General features: G+C 38.0%; 1 protein-coding gene across 1 annotated transcript in view; it reads left to right on the top strand.

Annotated features, from left to right (window-relative positions):
• Positions 1-87: 87 nt before the first annotated feature.
• LOC149131097 (MAP kinase-activated protein kinase 2-like) overlaps positions 88-10,008 on the top strand; it is a 37,270-nt gene continuing 27,349 nt past the window's right edge. The window contains exon 1 of the transcript XR_016238321.1: positions 88-2,226. The gene's annotated coding sequence lies outside the window, so the exon portion shown is untranslated. The remainder of the gene's footprint in view (positions 2,227-10,008) is intronic.

The following is a 10,008-nucleotide window of genomic DNA, read 5'->3' as shown; positions in this document are numbered from 1 at the left end:
CCCTTCGGGGTCCCTCCTCTCCTTTCCTCTCCCCCATCATTACCATGTTTAAAGTGTCGCCACACTAATCATACCCACTGACCTGGCTACTTATTCATCACTCAGTTTTTTTGATAAGAAATAATCAAGTAAGTTTAAGGTAGATAAATCCAAAGTCCATAGGAGTAGCAAATATTGTGCAACACAGATACTCTGTAGTCATCGTTACTAATTATAGCTCGTGGGATCTAAAATTGTAGGAGGTGATTAAGGCATGCTCTGATTTAACCCTTTAGCATTTAAACTGGCCATATTTGGCCCAAATATTCTACCTATGTAATGTTCAAACCAGACAGGTCTAACCTCTCACACCAACCCTACAATGTCATCTTAAGAATAAATAGTTACATCATTGAAATCTCAAAACTGCAGTTTAGTGCATGGTTGATTCAATACGATGTGATTAAGTAAGCATTGCATTTGAGAGAGTAATCCGAAGGCTAAAGAGCTAAAACTATATACAATGGAGTGCTAAAAAGCCCCTGGTTTAGTGTGAAACAAAAATGCAGTAGGATCAGCTAATTCTGATTTTATTCAACATATTCTCCTCTCTCTCTCTCTCTCTCACACACACACGTACGTACGTTGTTGTTGTTGGCACTCCGTCGCTTACAATGTCGAGGGTTCCAGTTGGTCCGATCAACGGAACAGCCTGCTTGTGAAATTAACGTGCAAGTGGCTGAGCACTCCACAGGCACATGTACCCTTAACGTAGTTCTCGGGGATATTCAGCGTGACACAGTGTGACAAGGCTGACCCTTTGAATTACAGGTACAACAGAAACAGGAAGATAGAGTGAGAGAAAGTTGTGGTGGAAGAGTACAACAGGGTTCACCACCATCCCCTGCCGGAGCCTCATGGAGCTTTAGGTGTTTCCGCTCAATAAACACTCAACGCCCGATCTGGGAATCGAAACCGCGATCCTATGACTGCGAGTCCACTGCCCTAACCACTGGGCCATTGTGCCTCCACACATATATACATATACATAAAAATGTGTGTGTGTTTGTGTGAATCTGAGAGGGGAATATGTTGAACTCAACTGTCAGTTAACTGTGTATAAAAGCACTAATTTAATGTTATGAGCATTACAAAATATTTTCTTAATGTTAAAATACCATAATAAAAAAATGTGCAAATGAGACCATGTTTTAATTTTATTCAACTGATAAATTTTTCTATATACATTCACACAAATTCAAAACAATATATATATATATATATATATACAAGGAGGTGCTGAAAAGTCTCTGGTCTTGTGTAAAAGAAACTACAGGAAGATCAGTTAATTATGATTTTATTCAACATATGCTCCTCTCAGATTCACACTTTTATAATATACAGGGTGTCAAAAAGTCTCTCCGCAGTATTTTATTGCAAGATAAATATTTATAAGATGGTATAAGACTACAAAAGAATATATTAGACTTTACAAGACTTTAAAAAAACTTTGCAAGAGGTGTTGAAAATGTCATCCTTCATTTTCAGTACATAAGTTGACTCTTCAACACGTGTTTTGAAATACATCTTGGAGAGTCTGGATGCGGTATGGACCGTGTGAAGGTTATGGTTGCATCTTAGCTCATTAATGGTTTTTGGGCGATTCTTATACACTGATCCTTTACTTGCTCCCCAGAAAAATACTGCTAAGCCAGATGCCTTCACTTGTATATATACATGCATAAACTCACAAGGTTTTGGTCAGTCTAGAGCTGTAGTAAAAGACATTTGCCCAAGGTTCCACACAGTGGGACTGAACTTGTAACCATATGCACACTTCTTAATCACATAACTGTACCTGCCCCTATCAATCATGACTGATTGATCTCTAATTCTTGTTAGTTTCATACTGTCTCTCTTTGGATCAGATTTAGAATCAGCTTTCTGTTTTTCATCTAACTTTTCAGAAATGTTTCTTTATTCCTTCTCTAACCAATCCTCAACTTATTAAAGCAACTTCCTCTGTTATTTTGCAACATTACACTCTTTTCCTGAAAATGCAAAACTTTTCTTGAGGTCTTTAAAATAACTGAAATATTTAACCATCTTTTCAGTGAATGGCAACAATCATGGTTTCTTTTTTGGCCAAACCAGTCAATTGAATTCAGCTTTCTAGTTTTCTATTTTATCCCTCAACCATCTGCCCAACCTTTTTGGTTCATCAAATTCCTTCAAAGCGACCATGTTGTGAGTATATACAGATATATGCACTTCATATACATACATGCAAATATATATGTGTGTGTGTGTGTGTGTGTGTGTGTGTGTGTGTGTGTGTGTGTGTGTGTGTGTGTGTGTATGTATGTGTGTGTGTGTGTATTCTCTGCTATGTATGGACATATGTACATACATACGTTCTTATGTAATCTGGTGTATGTATGTATATTCTGGTATGGAACAGGGACAACTGAAGAAGGGGTATACTCTTTATGTTGCATGTCTCGTTTCTCTGTTTTTTTTTGTTGTTCGAAAAAAGTTTTTCTGTTTTCATTTCTCATTGTGTTTAACGTTTTTTTGATGTCCTGTACCCATATATGCATGTATGTATACATATATGTATGGATATATGCATATATTTATATATTATTTATACTATATATATATATATATATATATATATATATACATATATATGCACACATTTTACAAACAAGAAAGTAATATTTTGAATGCAGTATAACCGTGTAAAAAAAACAAAGAATGGGTATTTTACCCTTATAAGACAGAAAAAGTTGTCTGCAGATAGCCATCGGACTTGAACCCACACCCCTTAGGTACCAGCTGAGTACTCTACCATTAAGCTAAACGGCCCGCTAACAATAATCTCTATAGTGAACCTCAACCCATTTGTGTTCTTTCTGTATGTAAACACCACACCTGGAGCCTTCCCTATGTTAGACGTGGAGCTCACAGTGGATCGTGAAACTGCATGTTTGTATGCATGTGTATATAATATCATATACATCATCATCATCATCATCGTCATTTAACGTCCACTTTGACATGGAGCTTGCTAGCAGTGAGCTATTCAGACTCCCACTGTCTTTTTTGGCATGGTTTCTATGGTTGGATGCCATTCCTAATGCCAACCACTTAACAGAGTGTGCTGGGTGTTTTTCACATGCCACTGGCATGTATATTTATATACATAGATACGAATATTTATGTAGATATAAATATGCATGTATATTTGTATAGATGTGTATATACATTTGTTCATGTGCATGTATATGTAAGTCTTACAACATGTTCATATATGCATTCATATACGAGTGTCTGCATATGGTATATTCAGGATATGCTAATCTTGACCCTTACTTGGTGTCCTTATTATTAAAATGCCTAGATTCACATGATTCCTACAAATAATTATATATATATATATATATATATATATATATATATACAAGAATAAGGGCAGGGAATCGTCAATTAATAATGAAACGATTCGTATCCAATTAACTAAAGACTTGTTTTGTTTATGCTTTTCCCTCCGGTTTTTGTTCTATGTGTGCCATAAATATCGCCATCCGTTTAGAGAAAAATTTGTAGTTTAGAATCAGTAGTTCTTTGACTGCTATTTCTAAATTTTCAGTATGTTGGAGAAGCAACTCAATTGCTAATCCCTGTATATTTATGATTATATATATATATATATATATATATATATAGGCATAACTGTGTGGTAAGAAGTCGGATAGGTTGTAAGTTGATGACAACCTGTATTGACATGCATTTATATATGCATATTGATATTACTCTTTACTCTTTTACTTGTTTCAGTCATTTGAGTGCGGCCATGCTGGGGCACCACCTTTAGTCGAGCAAATCAACCCCAGGACTTATTCTTTGTAAGCCTAGTACTTATTCTATCGGTCTCTTTTTGCCGAACTGCTATGTTACGGGGGTGTAAACACACCAGCATCGGTTGTCAAGCGATTGTGGGGGGACAAACACAGACAGACAAACACATACATACACACATATATATATATACATATATATACGACGGGCTTCTTTCAGTTTCCGTCTACCAAATCCACTCACAAGGCTTTGGTCGGCCCGAGGCTATAGTAGAAGACACTTGCCCAAGGTGCCACGCAGTGGGACTGAACCCAGAACCATGTGGTTGGTAAGCAAGTTACTTACCACACAGCCACATGCATTTATATATGTGTTTGTATAGAATTGCATATGTATGTCTGTGTACATGTATGTATAATCATAGAATTTAAAATATTGAGAAACAGCTTTTTATCATTAGGTGTATATCCAAAGTTTTGTCTCTAATAATTCGCCCCTTGCTGTGTAAAAACATGTATATACACACACCTTAATGTTTATAAAAATATATTTCTTCATAAGAATCCCCCACTCCCGTTGTGTGTAAACATGTTTAAGGATTGTTTATGTTTTCCTGATTGAATTCTGCCCCACTTTCTGTGCTTTCCACTCCATTGTTGCTAAACACACCCTTTTATATTCTCACTTTTTGTAGCCATTATCATCCTCCTCATCATCATCACCAGCACCATCACTGCCACCACCACCACCACCACCACCATCATCATCATCATCAGTATCGTCACCGTCATTGCCATGAACACCATTATCATTGTCATCATCAGTGCTGCCACCACTACCATCATCATCATCAGCATCATTGCTACGAACACCATTATAATCATCACCACTGCCATCCACCACCATCATCATCATCTTCATCACCACCACCACTACCACCACCATCACCACTACCTGCAACATCACTACCATCATCATCAGCATCATCGCTATGAACACCATTATAATCATCATCATCATCACTGCCATCCACCACTACTACCACTACCACCACCACCACCACTACCACCACCACCACTACCAACATCATTACCATCGTCATCATAGACATACATCTAATGGCCTTCACTCCATTTCTAAACACACCTCTTATATTTCTACTCTCTCTATTCACGTGACACTGTTGCTAAACACCCCCACCCGACCCCACCCCACCCCCTTTTCACCAACTTCCTGTGGCCAGATATTTCTACTGAAATCATATTCCTCTCACTGTTTACGACATAGATATCTTCCATCTGTGTCAAGCAATAAAAACGAGTTTTTCTATATATTTTCCACGATTTTTCGCCATCTTTTTAAAATTTTTATTTTTGATAAAACATCTGGAGTGAATTTGGAATAAGTGATTGAATTAAAGAAGGGTAACAGGCAAAGACGTTGTTAGTGTTAAATTAAATGACATGGATCCTATTTTGTCTTGTATTCTCTGTATGCTCTTTTACTCTTTTACTTGTTTCAGTCATTTGACTGTGGCCATGCTGGAGCACCGCCTTTAGTCGAGCAAATCGATCCCAGGACTTATTCTGAACACTGGGGTCGATGTAATCAACTGTCCCCTCTCCCAAATTTCAGGTCTTGTACCTATACTCTTTTACTCTTTTACTTGTTTCAGTCATTTGTCTGCGGCCATGCTGGAGCACCGCCTTTAGTCGAGCAAATCGACCCCAGGACTTATTCTTTGTAAGCCTAGTACTTATTCTAGCGGCCTCTTTTGCTGAACCGCTAAGTTACGGGGACGTAAACACACCACCATCGGTTGTCAAGTGATGTTGGAGAGGGGGGGACAAACACAGACACACAAACACACACACATATATATATATATATATATATACACGTATATACGACAGGCTTCTTTCAGTTTCCATCTACCAAATCCACTCACAAGGCTTTGATCGGCCCGAGGCTATAGTAGAAGACACTTGCCCAAGGTGCCATGCAGTGGGACTGAACCCAGAACCATGTGGTTGGTATGCAAGCTACTTACCACACAGCCACTCCTGCACCTATATCATCCACATATTGTATATGAATTAAACATTTCACTGGAATTTCAGTTAATGAAGATTAACAAAGTAACCAATTAGAAAATCTCAAGAGATGAGAGTGAAGTTAATCACCACATCAATATGGCTGGTCGATGTTACTACCGTTTTAACCCCAGGCAGCTCTTCCGCCTGCTGGTTATGGGTGCAGCCTGCACTTTGTATATATTGTGCCTGCAATATATACAGGGTGCAGGCTGCACCTATAACCAGCAGGCGGAAGAGCTGCCTGGGGTTAAAACGGTAGTAACATCGACCAGCCATATTGATGTGGTGATTAACTTTACTTTAAAATTAACAGAATTACACAGAAATAAATTCCTTTGACTGCATCCTTTTCCACTAAATAAAATTGGCAGAATTCTGGTTTAAGCATCCTATATGACGCTTTGTAATTTTTTTATTTTATGGAATTTTCAGAAATTTTTTTCATATTTGTGTTCTACACATGGGAATTCATACAATTATGCAAAAGCAAAGAAAAATTTTTGTGTGATTTAAAGGCTATTTAGCTGTTATTTTTAGTACATCTCACAACCACCTGATACCTTCCTCATTTGTTTGTCACTCTGATGTATTGATGTTTTTCAATATCTTTCTCCCCATAAGGCGGCGAGCTGGCTGAAACGTTAGCACGCCGGGCGAAATGCTGAACAGTATTTCGTCTGTCTTTACATTCTGTGTTCAAACTCCACCAAGGTCGACTTTGCCTTTCATCCTTTTAGGGGTCAGTAAATTAAGTACCAGTTGCGTACTGGGTCATCTAATCGACTGGCCCCTTCCCCCAATATTTCGGGTCTTGTGCCTAGAGTAGAAAAGGATATCTTTCTCCCCATAAACACATTTAATGGTCTATTGTTGGGATTTAAGCAAAAAATTTGGACTGTCTGTATTTCAAACTGTGGTTTTGAAAAAGAAAATTCAGAAAATTAAAGAAAAAGTTTTTTTAATAAATTTTGAAAAATTAAAAAAATATAATTCCCAAAATAAAAAAAAAAGTTATGAGGGTTTATGTGGGATACTTAAAGCAGAATTCTGTCATAAAATCAATTTAGATATTGGTTTGAGAAATTTTGGTACAAGGCCAGAAGTTTTGGGGTTAGGGGTAAGTTGATTACATTAACCCCTGTGCTTGACTTTATTGATTCAGAAAGGTTAAAAAGCAAAGTCAACATCAGCAGCATTTGAAATCAGTTCAAATATTAATCAATATTTTTGGTTGTTTTGATTTTGAGATTGCATTGAGTTGGACGTAGAATTCCTGATTTTTCTTTTGGTTAAATTTAATGATTAATTAATGATATCTTAGATTAGAATTTTACGTATCTGTCTTTCGAAACTTCTCTTTCTACGTTCTTCATCTCTCTACATCAAACTCTCTATTTTCCTCTTTGTCTCTCAATACCATCCTCTTTTCTCCATCTTAAACTGGTTGTCAATCTAATAATACATTTGCTGTTTAAGTCCTTTTGATTTTTGTTGTTTTTGGTTTTATTTTTGATTTGCCTATATATATATATATATATATATATATATATATATATATATATATATATGTATATATTTTCTTGGCTTGGCTTTGCTGACGAAGATTAGGATGGTGTTGTCCACGTCATCTGCGCGCTCATTCATGGCTGATGTGGGATCGACATATCTGATTGCAATGATGTTAGAGGTATGGTTGTCCAAAGTCTGATGATGCAGCTGCATTATTTTTGGGCTTCTGACGTTTGTCTTCGAGAGAGGCACTACAAGAGATCTCAGAGGAGGAAACGACATTACTGATGGTATGACCCCCAAGCAACACGGTCAGCTGTTAGAGTGGACCACTCATGATAATCAATGTTACAAACACTAAGGGGCTGCTTCAGGCAGTCCTTGTAATACCTTTTTGGTGTCCCCCTGTTGCAGTGGCCAGTGGTGAGCTCATGGTACATGATGATCTTGGGTAGGCAGTGGTCTTTCATCCTGTCAATGTGTCATGCCCAACATAGTCATGTCTCAAGTAAAATGGCTTCCAGGCTGGTGACCTTTGCTCGCTTGAGGACCTCAGTGTTGGTGATGGAGTTGTTCCAGTAGATGTTGAGGATGGTACAAAGGCATATATATATATATATATATTTCATGCCGGTGGCATGTAAAAAGCACCCACTACACTCTTGGAGTGGTTGGCGTTAGGAAGGGCATCCAGCTGTAGAAACTCTGCCAGATCAGATTGGAGTCTGGTGTAGCCATCTGGTTTGCCAGTCCCCAGTCAAATCGTCCAACCCATGCTAGCATGGAAAGTGGACGTTAAATGATGATGATGATGATATAGATATAGAATTAAGGATAAAATCACTTTAATGATCTTATCTAGTGGCTAGTGTGAAATAAAAATCTTGTAGGTAATATTTTATACTAAATTTATAATTATATTAGAGGGTGCGGATTTACCGCACCTACATGTTAGAGATAGATGCTAAATGGCTCTAAAAACCACCTCAGTACTTCATTAGCACAAGCTGTAATCGGGCAGATGAAAAAATAAATAAGACCTCTGCCCAATTACAACTTGTGCTAATGGAGTAGTGAAGTGGTTTTTAGAGCCATTTGGCATCTATCTCTAGCGGGTTAAGGATGGTTAATCTGCTCTGGCATAGGTTGGATGGTTTGACAGTATTTGACAAGCTGGAGGACTGTGATAGACTCCAGTCTCTTTGGCATAGTTTCCGCAGCTGGATGTCTCCTTCCTAATGCCAAACACTTTACAGAGTGGACTGGGTGATTTTTATGTGGCACAGGCACTACTGAGGTCTCCCATGTTGTTAGCAAGACTAAGATCTTCCTCAGCAGAATGGAAATATAATAGAAAGGAAGGCAACTTCGTGTATGTATTAAGAGGTTAAACAAGGAAGGAGCCTGGAAGAGGTTTTTGCTGTAGACGAGGTACATATATAGACAGGCAGATGGATGTGTATGTGTGTGTGTATGTATATTTTATTTATTAATTCATAATAGAATATAAAGATAGAAATCATGTTAATGATTTTTATCAGGTAGTCAGCCATGTGTATATTTATCTGGAGTTTTTGTTAGTTTTCTGAAGATATCGGCATTTCAAGCATGCTGGAGAAAGGTCATTTTCACCATTGCTCCCTTAATATAATTATATACATATGTATATTATTATTAATTTTATATATATATATGTATGTATATATATATATATATATATATATATAAAAGACCCGGCAAGCCAAGTAAGATCGTTGCCAGTGCCCCTGGACTGGCTCTTGTGCGGGTGGCACATAAGATGCACCATTTTGAGCGTGGCCGTTGCCAGTACCGCCTGACTGGCTCCCGTAGGATTTTCGAGCGAGATCATTGCCAGTGCCCCTGGACTGGCTTGTGCGGGTGGCACATAAAAGACACCATTTCGAGCGTGGCCGTTGCCAGTATCGCCTGACTGGCCTTCGTGCAGGTGACACGTAAAAGCACCTACTACACTCTCTGAGTGGTTGGCGTTAGGAAGGGCATCCAGCTGTAGAAACTCTGCCAAATTTAGATTGGAGCCTGGTGTTGCCATCCGGTTTCACCAGTCCTCAGTCAAGTCGTCCAACCCATGCTAGCATGGAAAGCGGACGTTAAACGATGATGATGATGATAGGTGCATAAAACAGTTGCTCTCGCAAAGCAAATTAAATAAAATTTGGGATTTTGTGGAGGGTCAAAATTGGTAGCACAAACAGGACAGTGAAAACAAACAGCAGCGGAACTTGAACTCAGAACATAAAGAGGAATGAAAAGTTGCTAAGCATTTTGCTCAGCATGCTAAAGATTCTGCCAAATGTATGTACATATGTACATATATATGTGTGTGTGTGTGTGTGTGAGTGTGTGTGTGTGCCTTCATGTCTATCTCATCCTCTGTTTTTCAAATACTCTAGAGGACATTATATAAATACATCTCTATAAGACAAGCATTCATTAGTTTCATTTTTGTGATTACCCTGAGGTTGTTGAGGCATCAAGGTCTTCTATAATGAACCTTATCTTTGTAAAGAGATAAGGTTTA

This window comes from Octopus bimaculoides, chromosome 25 (assembly GCF_046866305.1).
Source record: "Octopus bimaculoides isolate indiv1 chromosome 25, ASM4686630v1, whole genome shotgun sequence".
NCBI lineage: Eukaryota > Metazoa > Mollusca > Cephalopoda > Octopoda > Octopodidae > Octopus > Octopus bimaculoides.
Note: the sequence above shows the minus strand (reverse complement) of the source record. Positions and strands in the feature narration are given on the sequence as shown.